Here is a 16,281-nt window from a genome sequence, read left to right as displayed (position 1 = left end):
CATGTTTGGACTTTGTTCCTGCATACAAAGTTATCCTGAATCTAGAGAGTCTCCAGAGTTAGGAGCAGATGTGAAAGAGCCATGCAGTTTGTTATAAGATTATTGAGTTGCTAATGATAATTGAATAACTGAATTATGGAAAATCAGTTGTACAGTAGACTTAGAAAAGTTTCTTCATTTGGTCCATTAAGGTTATTGATGGTCTTTGCGATAGATATGCCATGTGTCAGACACCCATGCTTCCATATTTAGCACAAGCCCTCCACTTAGCTGAGGCCTCAGCCTTTCAAGTAAACATATAATGGCACTTTTAAGGCAGAGGGTGGAAATCATGGTCCTGGTTCTCTCCTGCTGCTTGTTTCTTTGGCCATCCTGCTGGGGAAGTTAGATAGGAAGTCATCTTTTGATCTGTCTGCAGTTGAAGAGCAAAGAGAATGTGATTTTTTTCTTACCACGGAAATAAGGTCCAGGGAGTCCTGAGAGAATCAGGCAAGGGATGATATTAACATTCTTCCCTCTGGGGAGAAATTGGTGAGGTCAGGGAATTATTGTTAGCATCTGTTTTCTTCACGTATCAAACCCTTATCCACTATATGTCTTAGTAACTGCTGTGGTTTTCTATTTGATGTTTAAATGTTTCTTGTTTTATTTGCTTTAGAATGTTCGGGACCCAACAGGAGCCTCTGTTGCCCTCTTCACTGCCAGGTTGCATCCTCCCCACAAGTCAGTCCAACATGTGGTACTTCAGGCTCTGTCTTACTTGCTAGATAGAGCTGTGGATAGGTAAGCATTAGATTATTTTTTAGGTGGTCTACATGCAGGTAGGAAAGTGGCAGTTTTTGACTTGATTAAATTCAGCAGTGCCTTCACCATTCTCCTAGAATGTGCCCTGGGCAATGCTATGGATAGAAAGCAGTCCATGTCCTTCAGGACTCGGCATGTTTCCAGGCACCCTCGAGATAGTGGGTGTTCTGTGTCTTTACCACCTTGGCTCTTTGTCAAGAAAACAGAAGCTGAAAAAGTCAATTATAGCAAACTTCAGTGTAGGGAAAACTACTTATTGGAAGAGAATGAGGGGGAAATGACCTGTACTGGTTCTTTTTGTTCATATCAGAACCCTCTAGGGCCTCATTTTCTTTCTTTGCATAACAGGAATAATGCCACTTAGAGGATTTTGAGACTCAACATTCAGGGGAGGGTTGGGTGGAGTGGCTCACACTTGTGATCCCAGCACTTTGGGAGGCTGAAGCAGGTGGATTGCTTGAGGCCAGGAGTTTGAGACCACCCTGGAAAACAAGGTGAAACCCTGTCTCCGATAGAAAATACAAAAAATTAGCTGGGCATGGTAGCATGCACCTTTAGTTCCAGCTTCCAGGGTGGGTGGGGTGGGGAAGGTTGCTGAGGTGGGAAGAGGATCATTTTAGCCTAGATGGATGAGGCTGTAGTGAGCTGTGCTCATGCCCACTGTACTCTAGCCTGAGTGACAGAGATATTTCACACACACACACACACACACACACACACACACACACACACAAAATTCAAGGAAAAGTCCAAAAGTATAAAGTTAAGCAAAAATCATCCTGAATAAAAACAGGTACATAAGCATAAACAACCAGCTCAGGTCATCACTCTCCCCCTGCTAAGGTAAATGGGATTGTTACAATTCAGTGGACAATTAAACTCAAGCCCCAAGAAGTTTTTTACAGTCATCTGTTAGCCCAGCTGGTTCTAAGACCCTGGTTTCTTCACCCCCAAGAGTTATTTGTATCCTCCCATGCCATCTTTCTGCTATTCTTTTTTCTCTGGTGTTTGCAATTTACGATTTCTTACTGCTCTCGACATCTTTGGCTGGCCCTTTGGATTAGAAGTGCTTATATGGTGGCCAGGTGTGTTGATTCATGCCTGTAATCCTAGCACTTTGGGAGGATGAGATGGGCAGATTGCCTGAGCTCAGGAGTTTGATACCAGCCTGGGAAACATGATAAAACCCTGTCTCTACAACAAAACTATTGCCAGCCGTGGTGGCATGCACCTGTATTCCCAGCTACTCGGGGAGGCTGAGGCTGAGAATTGTTGAAGCCCGGGGGGTAGAGGTTGCAGTGAGCAGAGATCATGCCACTGCAGTCCAGCTTGGGTGACAGAGTTAGACTGTGTTTTAAAAAAAAGTGCCATACTGGGGACTGAGACCTGAGGTAGTGAGAGACAACGATCTATAACGTGATTCATGCTGTGGACTGACATGTTGGGAATCGCTAAGGGCTTGCCTGTGGTGGGGATGCCTGTCTGGTTCATGTGTTGCTGCCTTCTTGATGTGACTTTGACAGTACGTAGCTTCTGCTGTTGATGCTCAGTGGGAGATACACTAGGCCCCACACACAGCATTATTCTGAAGAGGAAAAGTTGCCAGGGAGTGTGGACCAGCATTCTCAGTGGCACTGTACTCTCCAAGAGGAAGTGTAGACTTCTCAGCTCTTCTTCCCTGTGACTGGCCTTCAGGTATAATTTTCAGTATATGGGTTCCTTAGAAATTCTGTAGCTCAGGAGAATAAATGAGAGGCCCCTTCCCCAGAAAATCCAGTCTTGGTCTTCCTCCGTGGGAGGCTTGGAGTCAGAACTCTCCCATAGGCACGGCAGGGTGCACGGAGGAGCCACATTGTGCTTTCTCCATTGTGGGTGTTAGATCCCACAAGGCGACCACATAGCTAAATGTAGGTAAAACTTAGGTTTTATGATATTTATTCCTTTCCTAAAACCCTCAGTGACTCCTTATTATCCAGAGGGAGCATATAAGCTAAATAAACATGAACTCCTTTCTCTAAGCAAAACATTCTCCCAAGTGAATAGAAAATCTTGTTTTCCTGTGTTACCTTGAACTACAGTGATCTTACCGTCCCTTCGTCTTTACAAAATCCTACTCTTTCTTCCGAACCCAGCTTGCATGACTGGCTCCCTCGGACTCCAACCTGTCATAAATGAAATCAGGTTCCCTCTGACCTTAATAGAAGTTATTATGAATATCAGTCTTTATGTACTTACATTATACATAGCCTTATGATATCATTCATCTTACACTGTTACTAGATTTTTCATCTACCACTAGAATGTGAGCTCCTTGAGGGCAGAAAACTTTCTTTTTGAAAGATATAAAGGAAAATATCCAAATTTCTATATGTCAAGAGAGAATGGTATCATTAACGCCTACATATCCATCATCCATCTTCCTGGTAGCCTCTCATGGATCTCCTACCCTCAATTTCTGTCTTTTTCTTTTCTTTTCTTTTCTTTTCTTTTCTTTTCTTTTTTGAGACCACGTCTTGCTCTGTCACTAGGCTGGAGTGCAATGGCATAATCATGGCTCACTGCAGCCTTGAACTCCTGGGCTTAAGCAATCCTACCATCTTGGCCTCCCAAAATGCTGAGATTACAAGCATGAGCCACTGCATCTGGCCTCTCTCTCTCTCTCTTTTTTTTTTTTAAACAAATGTCAAGGACTGTGTTTTAAACTTCTTGGTGTTTTCTGTAACATGTAGCTCAGGAATCAAACTCAGTAGGCAATCAGTCAGCTGTCATTGTAAATCTTAAATGTGGTACAGGGGCTCATTGCAACACTTTAGAAGGTCAGGTGAGAGTATTGCTTGAGACCAGGAGTTCGAGACCAGACTGCACAACATAGAAAGACCTCGTGTCTACAAAAAATTAAAAAATCAGCCAGGTATGGTGGTGTATGCCTGTAGTCCCAGCCACTCACAGAACACTGAGCTGGGAGGATAACCTGAGCCCTGGGAGGTCGGGGCTGCAGTGAGCCATGATGGTGCCACTGCACTCTAGCATGGTTACAGAGTCAAACACTGTCTTAAAATACATACATATATATATATATATATATATTCTGGCCAGGCATGGTGGCTCACACCTGTAATCCCAGCACTTTGGGAGGTCAAGGTGGGTGGATCAACTGAGGTCAGGAGTTCCAAGACCAGCCTGGCAAACATGGTGAAACCTCATATATACTAAAAATACAAAAAATTAGCCAGGCGTGGTGGTGGGCACTTGTAATCCCAGCTACTTGTAATCCAAGGCTGAGGTAGGAGAATCACTTGAACTCAGGATGTGGAAGTTCCAAGTAAGCAGAGATTGTGCCATTGCACTCTAGCCTGGGCAATAAGAGTGAAACTCTGCCTCCAAAAAAAAAAAAAAAAAAAAAAAAAAATATATATATATATATATATATATATATATATACACACACACACACACACACACACACACACATAAACACATTTATATATAAACACAGACACACATTTATTCTATACCCTAAAGTGTGAAAATCTTACTGCATTTGTGTTTTATGTGCCTTCACAAGATGATCAGTTTGATCTGGGAATACAGAACCTGGATCATTCATTATGCATCTAAGCTTTTTTTTCTGAAATTCTCTTTGCCCCTTCACTGACTTGTTTATGTTTTAGTCCCCTCCCACAGGCTGCAGTAATGAGGGGAAAATCCATAATTTGAATTTGACCCTTGAGGAGCTCATGGAGAAGTAGGAAGTATCTTGATCTGGATAGTCTGATCAATAACTGTGTCATGTTTTCTTTGTTTCTATTTAAGAGACAGGGTGTCTGTTGCTCGGGCTGAAGTGCAGTTGCATCATTATAACTCACAGCAGCCTCAGCTCCTGGGCTCAAATGATCCTCCTGCCTCTGTCTCCCAAGGAGCTGGGACCACAGGCACACACTACCACACCTGTCAGATTTTAATTTTTTTTGTAGAGACAGAGTCTCACTATGTTGACCAGTCTGGCCTCGAACTCCTGGCCTCAAGCAATCTTAATATCTCAGTCTCCCGAAATTCTGGGTTACAGGTGCGAGTCACTGCACCTGCCTGTGCTACACATTTTACCAGCATCTTGGTTCTTCAGTTGAACAACAGTCTGTCTGGGATTGTGAAAAAGGAGTGACAGGCTGGGCGCAGTGACTCACACTTGTAATCACAGCACTTTGGGAGGCCGAGGGAAATGAAGGTCAAAAGTTGAGGCATTCGTGGGCAACAGGAATGAAACCCTGTCTCTACTAAAAACAGACAAACCAATAAATAAATAAGAAAAAGGAGTCCAGATTTAACACATCAGGGACCAGTTGAACCCAAGTTTGCTGGAGAAACGTTCATGTACCTCAGAATTAGACATTTTTGAAATGTTAGCTCATGGGTGGGCACTTCTGTCTTGGAATTTGTTAAAGGGATGAAGATACGGAGGTTCCCAGGAGGTGATGGTGCAAAAATAGTAGGATACAAAATAACTTTGAGGCCAGACACGGTTGTTCTCACCTGTAATCCCAGCACTTTGGGAGGCCAAGGTGGGTGGGACCAATTGAGGTCAGGAGTTTGAGACCAGCCTGGCTAACATGGAGAAATCCCGTCTCTACTAAAAATACAAAATTAGCTGAGTGGGGTGGTACATGCTTGCAGACCCAGCTACCTGAAAGGCAGAAGCAGGAGAATCATCTGACCCCTAGTGGCAGTGGTTGCAGTGAGCTGAGATTGCGCCATTGCACTCCAGCCTGGGTAAAAAGATCAAAACTCTGTCAAAAACAAACAAACAAAAAAACCACAGTAACATTGAGATTCCTGATTTCAGGAATGTGTTTTGTGCCAGTTTTCTCAATTCTAAATAGATGAGAAAACTGTTGCTGTCATCTGTGAGTAGTCCAATCAAATAATTATTTCTAATGACCATTTGGGTCTGCAAATCAGATGTAAATATGGATCTGGCTTGGTGGAAGAGTACATCTTTGAGAAATCTTTATAAATCTGGAAAATTGGTCTGAGGAATACTTGCTCTATCTTCAAATGTTCCTCAGTTTGATCTGGGAGTAGGCTTATTTATTTATTTATTTTTTTGAGGCAGAGTCTCGCTCGGTATGTTGCAATGTCAGCCCACTGCAACCTCTGCCTCCTGTGCCCAGGCAATTAACTATCTGTCACCTATTCTCACGAATCAAATACTGCAGGGCCTCCACAACACGCATGAGAGCTGAGCCCCTCACTTCACGTACCCCAGGAAAGGAGAGACTAGCTGCACAAGAGGCTGAGTTGGGAGGATTGCTTCAAGCCATTCCCACACCACTGCATACCAGCCTGAGTAACAGAGAGAGTCCTAATGTAAAAGAAAGAAGGGAGGAAGGGAGGGAGAGAAGAAAGAATAAAGGGCTGGTCACAGTGGCTCACACCTGTAACCCAGCAGTTTGGGAGGCCGAAGTGGGCAGATCACTTGAGTAAAGTTCGAGACCAGACAGGGGAATATGGCAAAACCACATCTCTATGAAAAATATAAAAATGTAGCCAGGTATGGTGGTGTGCATCTGTGGTCCCAGCTATTCAAGAGGCTGAAGTGAAAGGATCGCTTGAGCCCGGGAGACTAAGGCTGCAGAGAGACGTGATCATGTCACTGAACTCCAGCCTGGGTAACACAACGAGACCTAATCTCAGTAAAAACACAAAAAAGAAGAAAATATGGCTGCACACAGTGGCTAACGCCTGTAACACAGCACTTTTGAAGGTTGAGGTGGCCAGATCACCTCATTTCAGGAGTTCAAGACCAGACTGGTCAACATGGCAAAACCCAAGTCTACCAAAAATACAAATAGTTAGCCAGGCATGGTGGGGTGCAGCTGTGGTCCCAGCTGTTCAAGAGACTGAGGTGGGAGGATCAGTTTAGCCCAGGAGGTTGAGGCTGTAACAAGCCGGGGAAATGACACTGCACTTCAGCCTAAGCAACAGAGAGACTCAATGTCAATAAATAGTTAAGAAAAGGGGGCTCATGCCTATCAGCAATTTGGGAGGCCGAGGTGAGCACATGACTTGAGATCAGGAATTTGAGACCAGACTGGGCAACACAGCCAAACCCCAACTATATTTAAAAAAAAAAAAAAAAAAAAAGCCAGGCGTGGTGGTCTGCTCCTGTGGTCTAAGGTATTCAAGAGGCTGAGGTAAGACGATCATTTCTGCCCAGGAAGGTTAGGCTGCAGCAAGCTGTGGTCAAGCGGCTGCACTCCAGCCTGGGTAACAGAGCAAGACCTAATCTCAAAAAAGGGAAAAAGGGCTGGGCACAGTGGCTCACAGTGGTATCCCAGCATTTCGGGTGGCTGAGGTGGGCAGATAACTTGAGTTCATGGGTTCAAGGCCAGAACGGGCAACATGGCAAAACCTCATCTCTACCAAAAATACAAGAAATTAGCCCGTTGGTGATATGCACCTGTGTTTTCAGCTACCCAAGAGGCTGAGGTGGGAGGATCGTTCAGCCACAAGGTGGATGCAGCTCGCCGGGACTGAGCTGTACACTCCAGCCTGGGTAACAGAACGAGACCTTACCTCAAAGGGTAAAAAAAGGAAAGGAAGAAAAAAGGGCTGGGCACAACGGCTCAGGCTTGCAAGCTGACCTGGGAGGTGCGCTTGTGCCCGGGAGTTTCAGGCTGCAGCCAGGCGTGACTACAGCATTGCACTCCAACCTGGGTAACAGAGCAAATTCAAAAAAAACCACGGGGCACAACGGTTCAGGCCTGCAATCCAGCATTTGGAAAGGCTGAGGTCTTGACTCTCCCTCCAGCCTCAGCCCAGGCTGGCGGGATCGTCCTGAGGCGGAGGCTGCTCGGACCCTGCGGCCGGACCGCCCCTGCTCCGGGACCTCCCGCCGGTCTGCGGGCGGTGGTGTGGGGCTGGTTGGGTGCATGGGCTTTCCTGAGTGCACATGTGTGCTGGGGCCCAAGCGAGGGAAGAGCGCGGTTCTGGAATGGCGTGTGTGCAGACGTGGGCCAGGCACGGACGTGCAGGCACGGGTTTGCATGCGTGGCGGCGGCCTGTGTGTCAGCCTGCTGGATGCACGTGCGTCTCAGCGCTGCCGGGAGGGGCTTGGGAACACCCGAAAGCCCGCCAAGTCGGGTGCCGCTGCAGCCTCAAAGCCAAGTTGGCTGTGGGCCCAGGCACCAGAGTCATGCTCAGGGCGGGTAGGGGAAAGGGGGTAGAGACCGATCCGTTCACCTTCCCCTCCACTGGAGACTTTGGGCTGCCCCTGGTTGGGTTATAGCGTCTGGAGAGCCCCGAGCCTCAGGTAGGGAAGGTGGGAGGTGGAAGAACACTCGCAGAGGCCCAATCCAGCCCTCTGCGAGCATCCAGATGCCGGCCACAATTGGGCAGAATCGAGCTCTTCCTGGTCTTTCCCATCGGCCATCCCGAGGTCCCTGGAAGGTGAAAGTGGGAACGGAGACACAGAGCTGTTACTTTCCCACTGCCTAAGGCAGGGGTGGTGCTGCGGTGGTGGGCTCTTCTCCGAGACCCTGGCCTGGGTGCTGAGTGAGGTTGGAGCTTGGCAGGGAGGATCAACAGAGCTGCTTCTCCAGGATGACCTGAGCCTGCTTCCTGGGCACATGCCCTGTCTGAGAACCTGGTTGCCTCAGTATGGGTCAGGGAAGGAGGCACCTACATTTTGGCAACTGTTTTGAATGGAGGAGCAGCCTCCCTTGAGGCTCTCCACCTCCTACTGGCAGGAGAAAGGTCACTCCCACACCCCTAAGAGTTCTCTGTGGGCTCCATGTAGCCCCCACCCCTCCCACAAAGACTCCCGAGGGTCCCAGGCCTCCTGTCTACTGGCTGGGTCACAGGTCGGGGCCTCAGGAAGTCTCCAGTGCAAAGGGTATTGCATGGGCTGAGGCCCAGGAGAGAAGGACTCCTGAGGTTGGGAATGGGGACCCAGCAGGCCCCAAGGAGCATGTGGGGAGGCCAGACCAAAGTCAGCACTTAATTAACACAGTGTCCGAAGGGTGGGGTGGGGAGTATCCACACCCCAAAACCCTACAATTCCTTCTCACAGCATTGCTGTGGAGTGAGAAGAGGGCTTTCACCCTCATAGGGGGCTCTGTCCACCAAGGCCCCTGACTGCCAGGAAACCCACACCCACAGTTCCCAAGGCCTCTGACTGCCAGGGAAGCCACACCCACAGTTCCCTTCTTTCTGAATGCTGGCCATTCCACAGCCTGGATGCTTGAACCTGGGCAGAGGGGTAACGACCCCAGGAGTGTCTTCGCAAGCAGAGAGGCTACTTGCCACCAGGCTCTGACTCCTTGGGCTGAGCTCAGCATCAGGCATGTCATCAATGCCCCCTGGACAGAAGAGGCTCAGCCCTGAGGACCCAGCACTCCCCACACCTGCATGTCCCTGCTGGGCATCCACTCTGGGGACTCAGCTTTCCCCTGCCCCCAGCTGCTGGCAGCCCCATCTTGCCTCATCCAGGGTCCCTGAGGCCACACCAGGAAGCAGCGGGCAGCTGGGAGGAGCACCTGCAGTTTCTGCATCTTTTTTGTTATTATTATCTTTTTTATATTTTTGAGACAGAGTCTCACTCTGTCACCCAGGCTGGAGGGCAATGGCACGCTGTCGGCTCACCACAACCTCTGCCTCCCAGGTTCAAGCAATTCTCCTGCGTCAGCCTCGCAAGTAGCTGGGATTACAGGTGCATGCCACCAGGCCTGGCTAATTTTTGTATTTTTAAGTAGAGAAGGGGTTTCACCTTGTTGGTCAAGCTGGTCTCGAACCCGTGACCTCGTGATCTGCCCACCTCAGCCTCCCAAAGTGCTGGCTTAAAGGCGTGAGCCACCCAGACCAGCTGTTTCTGCATCTTTTTTTTCTGGAGCTCACTTGGGCAGGAGGGGCTACAGACTCCAGGGAGCCTCAGGCCACGTCCCGTGCACCCTGGCTGAGTGAGCTTTCTTCTCGGTCTGACTGGAGGCTGGGACCCACCTGTCACAGAAGCAGGTCTGAGTAGTCCAGTCCCGTTCCTACTCTCCAGCAGGGCCCCTCCTGTTCATTTGTGCAGCTGTCTTTGCCCAAAGCACAGGTGAAGTCTGTGTGGATTGTATCCCTTTTCCCCAAGGGGAGTGTGGCTCCAGTCTTGGCCTGGAACTCAGATGCCTTAGAATAAAAGGTCACATCTGGCAGGGAGGAGCTGCATGGTCTGCCCACGGCCAGGGTAGGTACCACGTTGGCAGACCCAGACCTGACACCATGGCTCCCGTGTCCCCACTCCACTTCCATCCAGTGCATCACCTACACTACGTGCTGCCCCTGATGAATCTGGACTGTCAGCTTCCCTAGCTCAGCTGGGAAGTCCTGCCGACCCTAAGGAGAACAGTGCCTCCTGAGTTGGGACTATGTGGGAATGGGCCCAGTGTGGGGTGGGGGAGGTCGGGGTGAAGCAGGTGTTCAGCGCTGCTCTGCTTATCTTCCCTTCTCCTTTGCCCACAAAGGAGGCATCTTCTCCATGTCCCTCTGCCACCCCGAGGACATAAAATACTTCCCCAGGTCTGCCTTCCCTTGGACATGGACCATCTACCTTCCTGTGGGACTCAGGTCTTTGTTTTGTCCTGTGGCCCACATGAGAAGCAATTATCCCTACTCTGCTCAGCTGAGGGGGTAAGTTGAGGCAGAGCAGTGGAACAACTCTGTCGTAGTCTGGATGTTAATGGCAGAGTCAAGAGCATCCCTTTTCCGAGTGGTCAGGTCCAGTGGACACCAAGCGTGGAGGCTGTATCAGTCCGTCTTGCATTGCTCCAGAGGAATACCTGAGACTAGGTCATTTATTTATTTATTTCAAGGGATTGGCAAGGCCACTAGGCTGCGGGTTGGAGCCCCATCTCCTAATCCCAGCCTGGGTCTCCATCACTGGCTAGCCTACTCTGCTCACTGTGTTCTCTCCACGCCTGCCTCCTGCAGCCCAGGGGTCAGTCTGGGTGCAGGCCTGGGAAAGGTCCAGGAGCAGATTCTGCCCCCAGCTCATGCCTCCTGTGCACCAAGGCAGCCAAAATGCAGCAGCAGAACCAGGAGCGCTGGCTTGTCCCTGTATCCCAGTGTCTTGGGAGGCTGAGATGGAAAGATCACTTGAGACCAGGCTGCACAACATAGCAAGACCCTGTCTCTACAAAAAATAAAATTAGGTATGGCGGCATGTGCCTGTAGTCCCAGCTACTCAGGAGGCTGAGGTGGGAGGACCGCATGAACCCAGGAGGTCAAGGATGTGGTGAGCTATGATAGCACGACTGCACTCCAGCCCGGGCAACAGATCAAGACCCTGTCTCTAAAACAAGAAATGAAGTGCACCCGTGTGTGGAATCCAGCTTCTGGCGTGTGGACCTGACCTCACTGGGTCCCATTGGTGAGTGGGAGGCTGCGTGCTGTCTTGCAGAACATTCCCACCACTATACCTGTGTCTCTCCTGTGTTCTCTGGCAGGCTTTGTGAGGGGGCCTGTCATCTACCCCTCTGGCTTTTCTAAGGCACAGCTCAAACCTTCCTTGCCATTGAGAAAGGTTTCCTGAAGAGTCTTACCCTCACCCACAGGCCTCATTTCAGAGCTTTTGGTGGGGTGAGTACCAGGATTGACTCACTGCTACCAGCTGGGAGGAATTGTCCCTAGGGTTGGTCTCTGGATGTCATATGAGGATCTGGACAAGGACCCAGATGCCTATAACCTGAAGGGCAAGGGCCTCAGCTGCCTGGGCTTCACACAGCTCCTCATCCAGCCTGACCTTCTGGGACAGGTGAGACCCCTCCATCCTTTGGTCTTGGTCCCTACTGGGAACTCTGGTCTCCCTGGACTATCAACTTTGACACCAAAGGTAATAATGCCAACAGAGTGACAGACTGAGACTACCATAGCTTTGTCTGGCTCAGAGTCACCATAGCCAGGCAGAGCTCAGGTCCTGGCTCTGTTCAAGGCTTTCCCCAACACCTAGCTCTGGTACCTGGGTTCTTCCTCACCCAGCTGCAGTTTCCCCCACCCCTTCCACCTGGTGACAGAAAACCTGGCACTCTGTGACCCATAGAAGGCTTCACTTTCCTTCTGGTGAGGGATGAGAACCTGCTTGGTGCGGGAGTGAAGAGGGGTTTGGGGGCCCTCCCAGCTCTGCCTCTGGCATTTTAAGGATGGTGACTGGGCAAGCAGCATGGTTTAGGCTAGACAAGGTGGCCCCTAGGTTTATAGCCTGGCCTCAGACAGCTGCTGCCATGTCACCTTCTCTTCTGCACGTGCTGACCTGGCATCCCACCTAGTTAAAGGTCCTCAGGCCTCCCGCCCCTGCGCATTTCCTCCACTCCCTGCCCAGGCACAGCTGTCCTTGTCCTGGACTCATCTTCAGAGATTCTTGTCCAGCACACATCTTTGCTGGACATCGCAGGCTGGGCTGGGCCCCCTGCCCTGCACTGACATTTCTTTATGAGTCTCAACTAGACTGAGCTGCAGCTTCAGGGTCAGGATAGGCTCTGACTTAATTGATGTGACACAGGACAATGGTGTTACACCTGTTTGAATTCTTGGCCTGTATGGACTCTTTGGGGCATGATTCCCCGCTGTCTCATGCCTAGGTGCCTACATGTGGCCACAAGGGCTTTTCCTACCACCATCTGTACTTCAGGCCACTGTCCAGGCACCTGTGGCTCCAGGCAGAAGTGGGAGTGCAGAGCCAGTCCTGGGCAGACGTTCTGCAGGTGCTGCAGGAGCTGACAGCCTTGGCCACGCAGCCCATGGCTATCCATTCCCCTTCACTGTGGCTGCCCCCAGTTCACCATCCTTCCAGGGCCAGGCCTGGAACTAAACTGACTTCTGTCTGGCCCTGACAGGTTCTTGGCTGAGCATGATGGTCTTGCCCATTTCATTAATTATTCTCATTAAAAGGATTATAGAGCCACTTGGGGACCTCACATCTGACTACCAGGTCCTTACCAGAGCCATGATTGCCTTGGGCCCTGCCTGGGACAGTCAGGGGTTACACATGCCTGTTGGGATTCAGATTCAGTGGCTTCAATCTAGCCAATGGGCTGATGGGCAGCTGTCACTTCTCCTCTGCTTGTGGGAGGCAGGAGAGGAAGGTCAGGCAGGAGATCTGCTTGGCGCCCACCTGTGCCTGTCTGAACCCCGTTCCTGATCTCCTGCAGGTGTGGATTTCAGGTTTCCAATGGGTGTCAGGGTGTGCTCCAGTGCTCTCCTGGCCCTAGGGAACCCTGGGCTCCATGAGACCTTGGCCTAGGCAGGATAGTTTTCCACACTGTCATCTCCCCATACAGTCACCTTCCCAAACATTGGGCTGCATGCCCTGGTAGATTGAAAAGTTTAAAAGCAAAAGCCGGGCCCTCCCCTATCCTGGAGTGGGTGGCCCCTACCCTCTCAGAGTGGGCGGGGACAGGAGTTACAGGTGACACTTTCCTTGGGATGCCGCAGTTCTCTCTGGAGCTGCCTGGCCACGCCTCCTTTCCCTTTCATCTTTCCCATGACCAATGGGCTTGGAGCATGAAGGCCACGCCCCTATTTTACATTCTATTGGTGCCCTGGTTATGCCTCCTCTGGCTCAGTCAACACAGCTGCCTGGTAGGGGAGAGGAGCTGCTTACCAGTGCTCCCTTGAATTGTGCTGTTGTGGCCCCAACCCCACCTCCCTCCCCAACCCCACCTCCCTCCCAAACCCCATCTCCCTCCCCAACCGGATCTTTCTTCCCCACCCACCATGGCGATGTCAGAAGAAACTTGCAAGATGAAATTAGCCTCGGCTAGGAAGAAGGTAACACGCACACAGATCCCCTCCGATGGCAAGACCACTGCCAGAGTCCATAAGACTTCTGAGACACACCAGACTGGGTGGGTCCACAACCCCGGTGCCTCTGGGCTCCCCCTACCAATGTCTTGTCAGTTAACCCCACCCCTTCAGCAAGGAATCCAGCCCCTGCCCTTGCCAATCACCCCAGGGTGACATTGGATGTGCAACCGCTGAGGCTCCCCGCCCCCTATTTGGGCCTCACCTTTTCCTGCACCACACCTGACCTCCCTTGGCTCTGTGGGCTCATGTCTCTAAGGACCTGGGTCCCCCAGCCCCTGCCTCATCAGTCATTTCTGGGTGACTTTGGGCTGGCGACTCCTGGGCTCCCTGCTGCAGACTCTGCCCTCCCCTCCTGCTACCCCAAGCTCGACCTCCCTGTGCTCTTTGGGCTGGCATCTCCAAGGACCTGGGTCCCAGCCCTGCATGCCTCTCCCCCATCATGGAACAGTGACTCAGGTATCTCCTTAATGTGGTCCCCTCCCCCAGGAGGAGTGGAATGTAGTGATGTCACAGTGCCCATAAAAACCATCAGTATTGCTACAAGACCAGTCCTTGATTATAGGACGCAGTCTCCTAAGCATTCTCATCCCACTTCTGGCTCCTCTGGTCCTAGCACAGATTTCCAACTGGAAGGGGAATGGGGACTATAGGACCTAGGAGCAAGAAGTTTCAGGCTGCCTCACTCCCTTAACATAGACATTGACAGTGTGGAAAGCCTACACTTCCCCCGTGAGCTCAAAACATTGACAGTGTCTCTGGGTGGTATGGGAGAATGGGTTTGGTTTGGTTTTCTCTCAGGCTTCTACTCTCCAAAGAGACTTTCATGTTTCTTTCTGAGTTCTCCACCTCATATTCAAATTCTTCATGGTTCTGGGACCCGACTGCCCTTCAGTCAGTGGCCTCTGGAGTGAGATCTGCTCATCTTCTGTGGAACAGATCTTGGGAAATTGAACTTGACAGCTTGAATCTTCCTTACATCATGTCAACTTAGGCTAATTTGAATGCCAAGGGATAAACATGGGACATCTTTCAGAAGCATCAATTTCCCTTGAGTCTCTTGAGACAGCAAAAACATTAATGTACTTAGGGATGACAGTCACATAGGTTTCTAGTATACCAAACTTCTCTCTGAAATGAGACTTGGGTTGTCCTCTTTCTGATGAATTCCCAGGTTTAACAGAAAGGCTGCCTTCTGCCATGAGGACACATTGATATAAAAGTATGAGAGGTGCTGGTGCTCTTAACACTAACAGACGTGAGGCCATATGACTATAAACCACATGGCGTACATTTCCTGTCTACTTCATGTTGACTTTTCTACCTCTGCCTGTGATTTTGGTGTCTGGCAGTTGCTGATTCGTGGCAAAACCCCAAAGTTTGGAGTCAGAGGAATGAGTTTAAGGTCTAGTATTACTTTTTCTTTTTCTTTTTCTTTTTTGTCATGATCTCAATCCCTCTCAGTCACTAAGTGATTGTCACAACATTTACAGAGTTGTTGGTGGCATTAAATCAGATGGTGTATAACAGTATTTTGTAAAACCTGTAAAGTAGGTTGTGAAAGTAGGGGTTTGTAGTTCTCATGGGCATTACTGCTCTTTTTTCCCACAGTTAAAAGAATTTCAACAAAGAAACAGCCCTGCTGTTTCAACACGAGTGAGAAAAAAGAAGAAAAGAAACAATAGTCATGAGACAGCCGCTTCTGATGGTGGCCAGTCACTATGCCATGTGAGTCTTGGCTGGCCAGGCTTCTGGGGAAAAGGGGCACAAGGGGCAGTAGAGGGTAATTGTTAAGATTGTGGAAGAACTTCTGGTTACTGGTTAGGAATTCTGGGTTTGAATCCTGCCTCTTCGTCTGCCAGGGATATGATCTAAGGAAAGTTGCTGGAGCTTTTTGGGCCTCTCCTTTCACATCTGTAAAATAGAGGTGGTATTGTCTGACTTCCATTTGTGAAGGTGAAATGAGATTCATTATTGCTGGTGTTTTTTTGTTAATCCCTAGTACATGGCCCACTGTAAACACCCAGGACACCCAGGAAATGGTCCTTGCTGTTTGATTTTCTTCATCCCCAGTCTCAAGGGGAAGCCAGCCCAATGAGAACAGACATTTGCTGTCAGGCTGTCCCTTAAAGAGTCACTGAAAGGGCCCTAGGGTGGGATGGTGGGAGATAAGAACCATGAGAGGAGCTGGCACAAGGGAATTACATGGGACCAAGGGTCCGAGAGAGGCAGAACAGAAAATGCTGCCAGCTGATGGGGAGGAAAGGAAGTCAGAGGCTTGGACACTGAGGGGACAAAACATCTCTGTGTGCACTCTCATCTCTTGGAGTCAGCAGCAGGTGGTCACAAGGAGGGCCCTGCACCATGTGCCTCCATGAAAGATCCAGAGGTAAGAGGCCCTGAGCTGAGGTACAGTGACCCTGCAGGCCAGCCCTCCAGCCCCCTCCCACAGTGGTGGCTGGGTGCCCCTCTGCCAGCTGAGATAGACCCCACACACCCCAACCCTAATGATTGTTCTCTCTACCTCTCCCCCGATGCTCCCCCAACTCCTCCTCTCTGCATGTGCCTCAGAGCGCACACCAACTACAAATAGCCCTGGACTCGAGCTCCATCACAACCAGTGAACTGAATAACACCGTCGAC

General features: G+C 50.0%; 1 long non-coding RNA gene across 1 annotated transcript in view; it reads left to right on the top strand.

Moving 5' to 3' along the window:
• LOC141580305 (uncharacterized) overlaps positions 1–859 on the top strand; it is a 36,916-nt gene extending 36,057 nt beyond the window's left edge. Inside the window, exon 4 of the long non-coding RNA XR_012512499.1 lies at positions 659–859. This is a non-coding gene — a long non-coding RNA (uncharacterized LOC141580305). The remainder of the gene's footprint in view (positions 1–658) is intronic.
• Positions 860–16,281: the final 15,422 nt, after the last annotated feature.

This window comes from Saimiri boliviensis, chromosome 11 (genome assembly GCF_048565385.1).
Source record: "Saimiri boliviensis isolate mSaiBol1 chromosome 11, mSaiBol1.pri, whole genome shotgun sequence".
In the NCBI taxonomy this organism is placed as follows: Eukaryota; Metazoa; Chordata; class Mammalia; order Primates; family Cebidae; genus Saimiri; species Saimiri boliviensis.
The sequence above is the reverse complement of the archived record's forward strand: the minus strand, read 5'-3'. Positions and strand labels throughout refer to the sequence as shown.